The sequence below is a fragment of the Lissotriton vulgaris genome, chromosome 2_1, assembly GCF_964263255.1.
Source record: "Lissotriton vulgaris chromosome 2_1, aLisVul1.2, whole genome shotgun sequence".
NCBI classification, from domain to species: Eukaryota; Metazoa; Chordata; class Amphibia; order Caudata; family Salamandridae; genus Lissotriton; species Lissotriton vulgaris.
The window spans coordinates 1,088,583,066-1,088,596,730 of record NC_141687.1 but is presented as its reverse complement, the minus strand read 5'-3'; positions in this window follow the sequence as shown (position 1 = coordinate 1,088,596,730).

Sequence of the window (13,665 nt, the reverse complement as noted above, 5' to 3'; positions counted from 1 at the left end):
TCTAAATCCAATATTGTGATACTGTTCTCCCCTATGCAGAGCCTTTTTGGCCATTGGAGAGGTATGGCCAGGCAAATAGGCAACCTCTCCTCCGTGGTCACTTTAAACCAGCTCTGGGGGCAGATCACTCCCCAATGAGATTGGAGCCTGGCAGACAAGGGATCTGGCAGGTATTATCTGACATCTGCCTGGCATAGGGGAGGCCCCTTATGAGTTAAACAAGTGCACAGGTACTGCCCAAATGTCACCCTGCTAGGGAAACAGACACACTTCCAACAGCCAAGTCTTTGTCTCTGCTTTGGGAGCAATTTTCACACCTCATTCACACGTCTTGAGTACTCAGGGGTCTGCAGCAAGAGGCTAATGCAAATTAGACTCCAGAGGTTTTTGACAGGGAAAAGGTAATATTTTAAAAGTACCCTTTCCTTAATATTGAGAAAAAAGTCAACTCACCTGTGAACTGGGGTTTTATTAAATATTACAAAGAGTATAATAAGGAATGTCTAACTGTTTCCTATTCAAAGTTAGCATTATTAAATTTGACATTGCATACCTCTATTTCTCTATGGAACAGTCGGTTTTGTTGGAGTGAAAATAGGTGTTAGGTGCTGGTTAATGGAAAGAACATGTTGAACATTACTATTTTACATGTCCTACTTCTAAATGCCATTCAGCCTGCCTTATGGCCCATAAGGCCTACCAAGGGGTGAATTATTAATATTTCAAAGGAAGGTTTAGATCTGTCAGGGTTTATGTTGGACAATTGAAAAGAAGTTTCAAAACAGTTTCAGTCAGGCTACAGTGGTAGCCTAAAGTCATGCTTACACTGCCACTGCAGTGGATGGCATAATAGGTGATGCAGTCCACTGGTGTCCTTTAACTTCCAGGCCTGGGTATACCATTTACCATATAATAGTGATTTTCATGTATGTTAAACATTCCACTTTGGGCTAGCACAACCATGTTAAAAAAGAGGGTGCACACATGTAAAGTGCACAGAGTCTACAGCCTGTAAAACAAGATACAGCAAAAGTGTGGGAGTACAAAATGCAAATGATCAGCATTTCCTACGCCAAATATACTATTTTCACTGCCACACTTTCTTTCTTCATCAACTGAATATGAAGGTGAGGTTTCTTGCGGAAAAATAGCTCATTGGGATGATAATCCATTCATTAACAAATTCACTCTCAGAACTTAGGGAAAATTCTAATGAAAGTCTTTCAAGAGCCATCTTTTTATCAGGAGCATAGTAAAGACTGGCCAGTCCACCTCTTCTGCTTAGTCTCCATCACTCTCTGGACTGTAACATGTGAAAGAAGAGACTCTAGTCTGTAATGAGAAGATGGCGGCTGACTGAAGAGCTCAGTCGCGAGCTCCTTGTCCAAGGGAATGCAGCATGGATAATGCACACTGGGAAAAAAACTATACCCTGCACTTTGAACAATCATACACAATCTCTGAAGCACTCGAGTTTCCCCTAGTGAGAAGGGAAAATATTTGTCCGCGTTTGATCCTAGCTGACCAGCTTGAGCTTCAGGGCTCTGGGCTCTGAACTCCAATGGCGGCGGTCCGCTGAGCATCACCGAAAAGTCAATCAGTGAGCTGAGTCCATCCGGGCTCACACGGTGGCGTTTGTGGCGGCGATCGCCTGGCCGGCAAAGGCACTGTGCTGCGCTGATTTCGTGGGTGACGAGAGCGGCGAGAGCTACAGGGAACCGGCTCTGAGCTCCGAGCACCGAGGGCTCTGGGATCAGCGAGCAGCAGGGAACCGGCTCTGAGCTCCTGAAGGCTCGGGGTTGGCGTTCTGTGCTCCGTGCCTGTTATCGCTGCCATGTACCAATGAGCGGATAACTTCTGCGTAAGACACAGGCTCAGGCATAGGGATGGGGAACACATAAGCCGGGAGAAAAACAAAATTGAAAGCGGGGGTGCAAGATAAGAGGCGCTGGCGGCGTCTGGCAGGGCTCACCCGCGGAGGATTGCTGATCCAATAAAGCTGCAACTGCGGGAAGTTGAAGGGGAGCGAGGGGATTTCTACTTTAATCCCTCTGGCGAGAGCAGGAAAACGGAGCCTGATTCAGCTGTCCCAGCTCATTTGGAGTGTGGGCAGAAGCGGCTAAACCCACCTCAGCAATTGGAGAGCAGGGCGCCGGGTATCCTATTGAGGCAAGGAGGTGGCAGCAGCAGCTGCTCAGGAAGGAGGAAGAAGGGGGAGCAGCCCAACACAAGGTGACTGTGGCAGAGACACTGAAGCCTTAGGCTGGACAACTAAGAGAGGCACTGTCACTGTTACTGTTGCAGGGTGGAAGGCAACGCTGCAGCGACCACTGAACCCGCATAGTTTGAGGGGGTCTGCCCCTTGCTCATCTATCCTCTCAGGTTCCTCTGTTGGAGAAAAAATTGGGGTGGGTCAGACAGTTAAGGACTGGGAGGAAACTGTGCTAGAGGACCCAGAAAGACCTCCGATCACCCCCCCTGCCATACTAAAAGCTGTCATAACGGTGCCAAAAAACCTGGAAACCACCAAGGCCTCCCAGGTACCTGGTAGAGGCAAGGAAGGTGTAATACATGAGAGAGAGGGATACAGTTTGAGAAGTAAAATCTCTGAGGCAAGGGCCAACAAAACCATCAAAGATAAAAGCCAGTCACCAATCGGTACATCTCCCGGGGGGTAAAAAGGAAGAATAAAAGACACATTTTAGGGCAACCACAAGCCCTCATATTTAGAGCCAGCCGGGTAACCCTGCAAATGACAGGGCACAGCGCTTTAAAGATCACTCCATCATTAAGGTCCTACTTTAAAGTCCAGGGTAAAATCCTCAATTCAGAGAAAGCCAACACAAAAGTTGCTCCACATTTAGCCCTACCTACACCAGGCAAAGCCTTAGAATCAAAAAGGGAAACACGGCGGCGAAACAGAAAGAAGGAGCATTAGGCCTAACTACCAGCAACAAATATCAAGTCCTCTGTACCCAAGAAACAGAGTTTGAGGGTGAAGCTACCAGGAGGGAACTGGAAATCGACATCCTCCGGCAAGTCCAAACTCCTTCTACACCTTCTGCACCTTCTACTCCCCCCACAGCCTCTAACAGTTCTAACAGTTCTAATAGTTCTAACGCTGAGCAGATTCTTGAAGAGATGATGAAGGAGATGAGAGCAAAAAAACAGTCCAAAATACAGGAAGCTTGTGAGGTGCTGGATCAGAAAATAAACACTCTCATAGACAGAGTAACTCACACCGAAGGCAAAATAGAGGTGCTTAACAAGAAAACAGAGGCAACCCACAAAGAAATAACCAGGTTGAGAACCAGGGAAGCTGATATTAGCGAGAGAATGGAATCTCTAGAGAATCATGCCAGGAGAAACAACATCAAAATCCTGAATATACCGGAGGGAATCGAAGGAGAAGATATAAAGGGATTCGTAATCCAGCTACTAGAGGAAAAAATCCCCTGGACTAAATCAGTTAACCTCAGTGAAGATATCCAAAGGATACACCAGAACCTCTTCAGGAAGGGAAAACAGAGGAAGAACCTGAGGTAATTCCGGATTAACTTCATGACGTATTCACTGAAAGGGCGAATTCTAAGCGAAGGCCTAAAAGCGGTATCTTTCGCCAAAGATGACTGGTCCTGCAAAATTAGATCAGACATATCCAAAGCGACCCAAGATAGACAATGGGAGTTGGGCCAGCATATGCCGCAATTAAGGGCACTTGGAGCAAACTTTCAGAAGCGTGTTCTTGCTCCACTGAAAATTATGTGGAACAATAAAATGTTTCAACATAAGAGATCCAAAGGAAGCAGAAAGGCTAATAGAGCAAATCAAAACACAACAGGAAGATCATTCTTAAACAAAATAAAATGTGTAACCCACACGCCAGAATGTGGCCTTGAAACCGGTGGAAAAAATAGGAAAACTTGAATTAAATCAAAGGGCAAGGTGCTCAAAAGGGCAGATAAATGCTCAGAAGAAAGAAGACAAGGGAGGCTTCTCCAGGGTGGTGGCGGGGGAGGGGGGGGAAAACAATGCATAAATGTTCACAAAAAAAGTTAAAAAAAGAAAAAATCAAAGCACATGGTGGGAAGCAAAATGGGGGGAAAAAAGAAGTCCTAAAAGATAAAACAAGAGGAGTACAACGGTCCAGATGCAGAGTATGGAGACCTGTTTAGGGATGTCAGTTACGGGTAAGAGATCAGAAAAAGAAAAAGAGCTCAACATCCTAACGTGGAACACAAATGGGCTGAGAATTAAAAAGCGGAGAATGAAGATACTGGCATACCTAAAAAACTGCGATAGCGAACTAATAATAATCCAGGAATCACATCTAACAAAAGAGTAATGGGAGTCGATATGTAAAACCCAAGGATGGATAGACCACTATATTTGTACAAATCAAAACTGTAATGTGAAGGGAGTTGCGATCATCTTTAAAAAAAACCCGAAAGCTGTGATCTAGAAAACAGAAATTGACAGAAAGGGGAGATGGGTCACTGTGAATGCAAAAATCCATAATAACTCATACACCGTGGTGGGTTACTATGCCCCAAATGTCGACGATCCTGAACCGCTCCAAAAGCTTTACTCTAACCTCCTGGCGACTAACACACCAATCATAATGGGGGGAGACTTTAATATCATACTAAACCCCAAAGAAGACCGGTACCCATCAAAAAACCTCCCCAATCTGCCTAAAATTAGAGAATGGGTAGGGTTATGCATAAAGGATCTAGGAATTGGGGATGTGTGGAAGGAAAAAGGAAATAAGAATCACAGATTCACTTACAAAAATAAAAGGCTAGGCCATGCTTCCAGAATAGGCTTTTTTCTTATTAGCAGGAGCCTAGTGCAACAAACAAAAAAAGTCGAACATATTTCAGACCACATCTCAGACCATTCAGCTGTACAACTTAGCCTGATATTAAGAACTTCAAACCCTCCCCAGAGGTGGACAGTGGACAAGAGTATTTTCTTTGACCAGACCTGCATCGAGAAATTGGCAGATGAAACAAAAATGTTTTTCTATTTAAATAATTCGGGAAGTACAAAACAAATAGCCTGGGACGCATATAAAGCTTTTATCAGAGGGAAAATTCTAAGTATGGCAGCGCACAGGAACAAGGAGAAGAAACATTTCATTGAGCAGATTGAAAAGGATTTGCTAACTCTGGATATAGAATTTAAGAACACCAAGACCAATAAGGCACAGCTGATAGAGAATAATCAAACCATAGCAAAGGCCACTCCATTGAAGAAAAAACATCTCTTCACGATCCACAGATCTTACTGGACCCCTAAAAGATTGTCAAAAATGACCAGCAGTGAAGTAAAAAGGTGTCCCAAATGTGGAGAAGAAAGAGCGGACGACTTACTTATGTTCCGGGGCTGCATAATGTTGAAAAACTACTGGGACCAGATTGGTAAGATTCTCTCTGACGTGATAGAACAACACATGGAGGTAAGCACGGAAATGGGTATTTTTGGGATTCCATGTAACACACACCCTCTGACACTGTCTAAAGACCAAAAAAAATTCTCTTTTTACTGACCCTATTAGCTAGAAGGGAGATCTGTATTAACTGGGTTAAACAATTGCCTCCAAAACACACTGATTGGTTAAACTCTGTACTAAGGGTGTATAAATTAGAGAAACAAGGTAAGAGCACTAAGGAAAACAAATTCTGGAGCATCTGGGAAAGATACAATCAGACTAACATCAGGGGGTCCAATTATTAAGGCAAAGGAAACAATGATTTCAAGTTGTTTCTTGATCTGAGTAGTCATAATGACTAGCTCCCCCACCTCCATAAATCGTTTGCCTAAGGATGGACAAAAGGGGGCCCAAAGGACAAGGTTAAACAGTACCCCACCCAGGGAAATTCAGGACTACCCGCAGTAAAGCACTGAATGGATATTGGGGCCTTCGACTCCTCCATACCCCTAGGAAACTTGCTTGATGAGGACAAAAAAATAATAAAAAATAAAATAAAAAAGAGAGAAGATACTCTAATTCCTTGTGCTGAATGAATTCTGGAAATACCATGCTGATTATGAGATGCTGTAGGATGTCAGTGAGATGTGTTCACTGAACAAAGCATGTTTTCACATCATCCTGCTCCTTACCAACATATTTGGCCCTCTGTCTAGGGACATTAGATGGGGGGGCTCTAGACAGTAAAGCAGCAGCAAATGCCTATGAGGTCATAATAATGTCTTGCCGTGCAGCCAAGGAAGAAGCAGGCCACTGGCCCCATCTCAGATATCTGTGAATTACTAGATGACTCAGAGGAATCATCCAGATGGTGCTTTTTCTCAAACATTTGTTGTGCACCATTCTAGGCTGAATTGAGTACCTCCAAACAGGAGAACATTGAATAGCAAGTAACTTATGCATTATAGAGCACAATTACAAACATTTCATGTGTATATTCTCTCCTAGACAAGGTATTTATCAGTACAAGAACTATTGGAAACACACCGCCCAAAAGAAATTTGTTAGAAAAATGCATGAAGCTGCACATTCTCTGTTTATTTCACTCCCGCTCGGAAGGTGGACTAACAACCAAAGGAAGAAACCACACTACAGCTCTTAGAGCAGTCCCATGTTGTATTCTTAGTATGGCACTGTAGGAGAGTAGGGTCTGTTATCCTATGGTCACCCCAAATTTTTTGCTTTTTGCTTCACTGGTTTATGACTTAACATGGCTGTGGGCCTGCTAATCAGACCCACAGTCTGTTGTTCTCTCTCTAAAATTACTGCCAATGCACTCTAGGTGCATTACGAATTGGATACTGGCTCACCTTATAGGCCCCTGTAACAGTGTACCATAGGTACCCAGGGCATAGGTGCATCCAAGGCCTACCAGGGGCTGCAGCATGTATTGTGCCACCCCTGGCCTGGCCTCCAGATTTGACACAACTGGCTGATCACTCAGCTGGGGTAAGTTGGTGTAATCACCTCTTACTTAGATATAGTATCCCTATATCTAACCTTAAACTGGACACATGTTAACCTATAAGCCATTCCTATGGAAGGCCCCTGCAATCCTGGGGGCAGAGTGCGTGGTTACATGTGAGATGGTGCCCTAGCATGAGCTGAGCCTGTCTGCAGCTGTCGGGAACCACTCCCTAAGCTGTTCCGGGATACTGCCATACCATATACTCTTAAGTGCATTATAATCCTCGCGGTTAAATGCTATAGTTGGTTTGGCTTTATCAAAACATGTCGAGTAAGGTGTCATACGAATTGGAATACTATCCCCTCGACAGTTCTGTCGACGGGGATAGCATTCCACCCTTCTAGAGGGACACGACATGTGTGTAGCCTTAACCCCGGTTAAAGTTAACCAGAGCCTCAGCATCACAAAATGGATGCTGCCACCACAGACACAAGTCTGACCTCCTGCTGCTGGGAGTCCTTCCAGCGAGGGAGGCTTGGACAAAGGGTTTCCGGCCTTGGGAGGTGCGAGCACCACCCCAGACAAGGTTTTGTGTATTGGGTAGGACAGGGCTGAATAGAATCAGACATGCCCGGGGCACACAAGGTGTCCCCGTGCATAAGCCAGTCCAAACCGGTCCTGGGACTTTCCAGACCCAGGCCTGGCGAGGAGCTGGACAAAGGAAAGGGGGTGTAACCGCCCCCTTCCTGGTTCCTCCCAGAGGAGGGACTTAGTAGGTGATCCACCCCTCAAACTGGGAATAAGAGTGGGAACAGTGCCATTGCACAGCAGATCATCCTGAATCAACTTTAAACAAAGAAGAAGACTCGACTTCGACATTCTGCTGCTCAGAAGACTGAAGAGAATCTCCCTTGTGGCCTAGGAGTGGCCACCCTGTGAACACAGGCACCAACCAGCAACTCGATGTCTGCTTTGCCGCCGCCTCCGCCAAAGCCCGAGCCCAGAGCCCGACAAGAACCAGACTCCCAGACCTCTCACAGCCCGATCCACAGTCCCTGCAAAGAAGGGACCCGTGGAGGCACCGAGTGACGTGGGACCGGACCTCTTGGAAGACACTCGAAAAGCTGACTGCGCAGCATCTGAGGCATCCTCGACGTTGTGCTTTGGGGACTGAGAACCCCCACCAACGAGCAGCCCTTGCACCGAAGAAAAGCCCTCCAACATCTCCACGATCTGCGTGGGGCCCTTTTGCATTGTGCCACTCGACGCGCCATCCCGGCCACTAGCCACGTGGTCAGCGGCCATCTTGGCGACGAAACAGACGAACTACACAGCGGGTCTGGTTGCTCACCTCAACGCCTGTTTGCACCCAACATCGCCTGGTTCCAATCTGGTTCCACGGTAGTCACTGGCTAGTGACTTTGAACATTGTCCCCTCTGCTTTCAGGTCTTCACATCTTCAGATCCACCCTTGGATCCACCAGAACTCTTCACCTCGAGCCGCCTGCAGCATCTTCAGCTCCAAGCACCATCGACCAGCGTGACGAAACCCGACACTACTTCGACCATGTGCACCCGCTTCCTGTGGGTGAGGTAACTCAGCTCCGCCGGTGTTCCTACACTGGTACACATCTCTAGGGCCTGTGTCTTAAGTTTCAGCGTTCTAGGTCACTCGGAAGGTTCCGAACTATCTAACTTTGTGCTTTTTACGCACCATAGACTGTACATTGGAAAGTGCGTGCACTTTAGACACTGCACCCGAGTCCCGCGGGCCTTTCCCGACTTAATCATTGCTAGTCCCGAATAGCTCCAGCGATTCTCAAGGCCCTAGGCCTGTTCCCTTTCCATTTGGTATCTCTTATACCACTTTCTTAGTATATGGTTTAGGTGGCCCCTAGGGCTCATCCATATTGTGCAACTTTTGTGTATTTTAAACTGTCTTGTGATTTAACGCTTGTGCTTCTGTGCTCATAAAGAGTCCAGGGGATTTTATAGTTAATAAATCTAAATATATATTTTCAAAATATATATGTGTGGTGTCCCTTTCATTTGGTATTCAAGGGGGTTGTGTATGGTATTCCAGCTGGCTTCACATGCCTTTCAGAGTTTAGCATAAGACTGCTTTGTCCACGTTACCACTAGGATAACTGGTCTACAAGGTTGAATTACAACCAATCATCATAAGGGTTGCTTGGCATGGTACAAAGTGATCACTAGAATTAGTGAGCATTATATACCAGGCCAACTTCTCACAGGCACCATGTACAATATATGTTCTGGCACTTTAAATGTTAGGTTCTATCTATGATTCTAGCGTTGCTATGTTCTATGTCACAGCTGTGTTCCTCTGCTGTCAGTTGTATGCCGGCTGCAGTGGGAACACCAACGTTATCTCTGCACTTCTAATAAAGTATTCTTCTTATGAATTATACTACGTGTGGAACACTTTTGTCCAATTCACAAATGCATCTCCCAATCCAAAACACCCCATAGCCTTATATAAATACAACCATTCCAAGCTATCGAAGGCCTTCTCTATGTCCACTGAAAGTATCGTGGCCTCAGGCCAGCCAGGATGGTCCTCACCCAAAATTCTTATCAGTCTCTGCACATTAGTGGCTGTGTGTCTAGTTGGAATAAACCCAGCCTGATCCCCATGAACCAAACCGGTCATATGCTGCAGGAGGCAAGACGCCAATATCCGACTCAAGATCAAGTCAGTGGTCAACATCGATATTGGTCTATAGGCCGCCGTGTCTGTACCCTCCCGCCCGGGCTTTAACAATGGGATAACAAGAGCCTCTCTCATCGTCGCTGGAAGTTGACCCAGGTCCCGCGCCTCACTATAAACCTCCAACAACCACGGAGCCAGCAAATCCACATACCGTGAGTAGAACTCTATCGGCAAACCATCCACGCCCGGAGTTTTGTTGCGAGGCACATGCTTAATTGCGCTCCTATTTTCCTCAATTGTTATGTCGCGGTCCAAACATTTTACTTGTTCCTCCTCCAGATGTGGAAGGGGCACACTCGCCGAAAAAGACGTCAATTTCTGAGTCCCCCGCCACCAGCGAGCTCTCATACAATGCTTCATAATAAGCCAAGAACCTAGCCATAATCTCTCGCTGAGTATAGATGGTACTACCTCCTTGCGTGTTCAGCACCACGATTGGAGAACCACGTGTAGTAGAATTAGCTAACCACGTTAACAGCTTCCCCGCCTTGTACCCCTCCGCATGAGCCTTTGTAGCATAATTTTTATAATCGAAGCAGCGTACTCTCTTTATCTCTTTGGTCACTGCCTCTTTTGCCTCCACTACTTCTGATTGTACTTCGGGATGCTCAGGTCGCGCTTGTTCAGCCAACCGCAATCTGCTTTCTGACCTGTCTACATCCTGCAGCAACACCTTCCTCACCCCCACATGCTTACTGATACAGAGTCCCCTCAACACCACCGTAAAGGCGTCCCATTCCAGTGCCCTAGTGGAAGCTGTCCCCGCATTTTCATTAAAATAATGTACTATCCCCTCTCCAATCTCCGTGTGGAAAACCGCATCGTCTAACGTTTCAGGGCGCAATATCCTGGTGGGGATGTCGGATTTCACCACCATCCAGTGCATAGTAACCAACAACGGGTTGTGATCAGACAGTGTCCTAGCAAGATATTCAGAGTGCGTTATGGAAGGCACAATCGATGCTGAACATAAGACCGCGGTACAAAAGGGGTGGTGATGGACAGAGCATCTGAATCAATAAAACACTCACACCAGTCAAAAGATCTGGTTTTAATCAATCACCATTCTTTAACCCACTCTGCCACCCCAGTTCAGACATGGCTATATGCAAATCAGTCTGACCCTCTGCCTCATGGGAACAGTCCAGCCCGAACTGCCAAGCCATGTCTTCCCTGGACCGGAAACAATCTTCTGAGGACCGGTTTCTGGCATTCCAGCCGTCTTCAGCCCGGCTTGCTTGAATCCAGTGGCAAAGTGAGCAAGGGACTCACGTCTGAGCATACCCTGCCACACTCATGGCGGCCAAAAGCGGTACAAAAGGGGGTGGTGATGGACGGAGCATCTGAATCAATCAAACATTCACACCCAGTCAAACGATCTGGGTTTAATCCATCACCGTTCTTTAGCCCACTCTGCCACCCCAGTTCAGGCATGGCTATATGCTAATCAGTCTGACCCTGTGCCTCATGGGAACAGTCCAGCCCGAACTGCCAAGCCATGTCTTCCCTGGACTGGAAACAAGCTTCCGAGGACCGGTTTCTGGCATTCCAGCCGTCTTCAGCCCGGCTTGCTTGAATCCAGTGGCAAAGTGAGCAAGGGACTCACGTCTGAGCATACCCTGCCACACTCATGGCGGCCAAAAGCGGTACAAAAGGGGGTGGTGATGGACGGAGCATCTGAATCAATCAAACATTCACACCCAGTCAAACGATCTGGGTTTAATCCATCACCGTTCTTTAGCCCACTCTGCCACCCCAGTTCAGGCATGGCTATATGCTAATCAGTCTGACCCTGTGCCTCATGGGAACAGTCCAGCCCGAACTGCCAAGCCATGTCTTCCCTGGACTGGAAACAAGCTTCCGAGGACCGGTTTCTGGCATTCCAGCCGTCTTCAGCCCGGCTTGCTTGAATCCAGTGGCAAAGTGAGCAAGGGACTCACGTCTGAGCATACCCTGCCACACTCATGGCGGCCAAATGCGGTACAAAAGGGGGTGGTGATGGACGGAGCATCTGAATCAATCAAACACTCACACCCAGTCTAAAGATCTGGGTTTAATCCATCACCGTTCTTTAGACCACTCTACCACCCCAGTTCAGACATGGCTATATGCAAATCAGTCTGACCCTGTGCCTCATGGGAACAGTCGAGCCTGAACTGCCAAGCCATGTCTTCCCTGGACCGGAAACAAGCTTCCGAGGACCGGTTTCTGGCATTCCAGCCTTCTTCAGCCCGGCTTGCTTGAATCCAGTGGCAAAGTGAGCAAGGGGCTCACGTCTGAGCATACCCTGCCACACTCATGGCAGCCAAAAGCGGTACAAAAGGGGGTGGTGATGGACGGAGCATCTGAATCAATCAAACACTCACACCCAGTCAAAAGATCTGGGTTTAATCCATCACCGTTCTTTAGCCCACTCTGCCACCACAGTTCAGACATGGCTATATGCAAATCAGTCTGACCCTGTGCCTCATGGGAACAGTCCAGCCCGACAACATAAGACCGCATCAAATCAAACATGTAGTTCGTGCATTGCCGAGAAGTAGGAATAGTCCCGGTCCCGCTGGTGGTGTGTTTGCCATATGTCCGCTAAGTTCCATCTGGTTTGCCAATCCAGTCTATATTTGACAAATCTGCGGATAGGATAATCCGCCAGTGGGGGGTGTGACCTGTCCTGGGAGACATCCACTATGGAATTAAAATCCCCATCCAATACAACCGGACCCGCAAAATATTGAGCCAATGTGCCTGACATGCGGTCTAGAAAGCGCGCCTGATCGATGTTTGGTGCATAGATACTACACAACGGTATTTCCCTACCATGTAAGCGCCCCTCAACTGCTACAAATCTGCCTTCAGGGTCTATGGTTTGTTTTGTGACCTGAAACGGGACCCCGCTCATCCAAATCAATGCCCCCCTTGCAAATGCCCAATATGATATACTAAAAACCTGTCCCCTCCGCCTGCGTTGTAATGCCAGACCTTCGGCTTTAGTAAGGTGGGACTCCTGAAGCAGTGCTATGTGGACTCCTCTCCTAACCAAGTACACATGAATCTTATGATGCCTCTTCATTGTGTGTAGCCCTCTTACATTCCAAGTAACACAGCGCAAATCAGGTACCACCCCATCATAATAGAATAGCATCCTCATGTCGTTCCATACAAAAGTAAACACACCGGTGACCCCCTTGTCCCAACCATACCCCCAACACCCCAGCCCACCCACCCCCTCAAGAACAGGTCCTAGAACAGAACTGCTAGCCCCCATCCAAACCATACTAACAAGCAACACACACCTTAGTTCACCAGTAATCACTACGGGCAAGCCTTATGGCCAATGGGGGGTGCTCAGCGCCAACAGGCAACCACGTACGCTCCAAGAATAACCTCGCTGGATCCCCAGTTAAACACAGAATCCTCTTCACACCTGTACACCTTTCCAGAAGCTACCAAGCATCGACACAGCGTTCGAATTTGGCGTCGCAGAGCGACCCCTGATCAACCCTCCTCCCGTGTTACCAAGCAGCAGAACCCCTTAACTGTAGCAATGTTCACAAGCCTCCTCCTAGCTCACAGCAGTTTGGCAACAACCTCCCAGACTGCAAAGCATTACTCATCCAATAGTACATCTGCTGTGGTCGGAGTGACCGTCGGCAAACGAAGACTATCCGCCTCAGGTGTCCGAATGCACTTTGTCCTCCTCTGAGTCCGTACACTCCGGCGACTGCACCATCTGTTCCTCAGACACAGCCTACACTGCCTCCAGCACCACCTGTCGCTCTACTTCAGTTTGTGATATCGATGGTTTCCGCAGCTCCCGCCGACGTCGTCGAAGCCGCTGCGACTTGCGCAGCTGATGTTGAAAGCCCCCGGAAGATTCTGGGGCATGGCGTTTCATGCGATCTGTTCCAGCCTGGTAAGATTCCAACCAGGCCCATGCCTCCTCCGGGGTGTCATGGAAATGTGTGCTATCATCCAATATTATTCTCAGTTTGGCTGGAAACAACAGGGAGTACAGGAGTCCCTCCGATC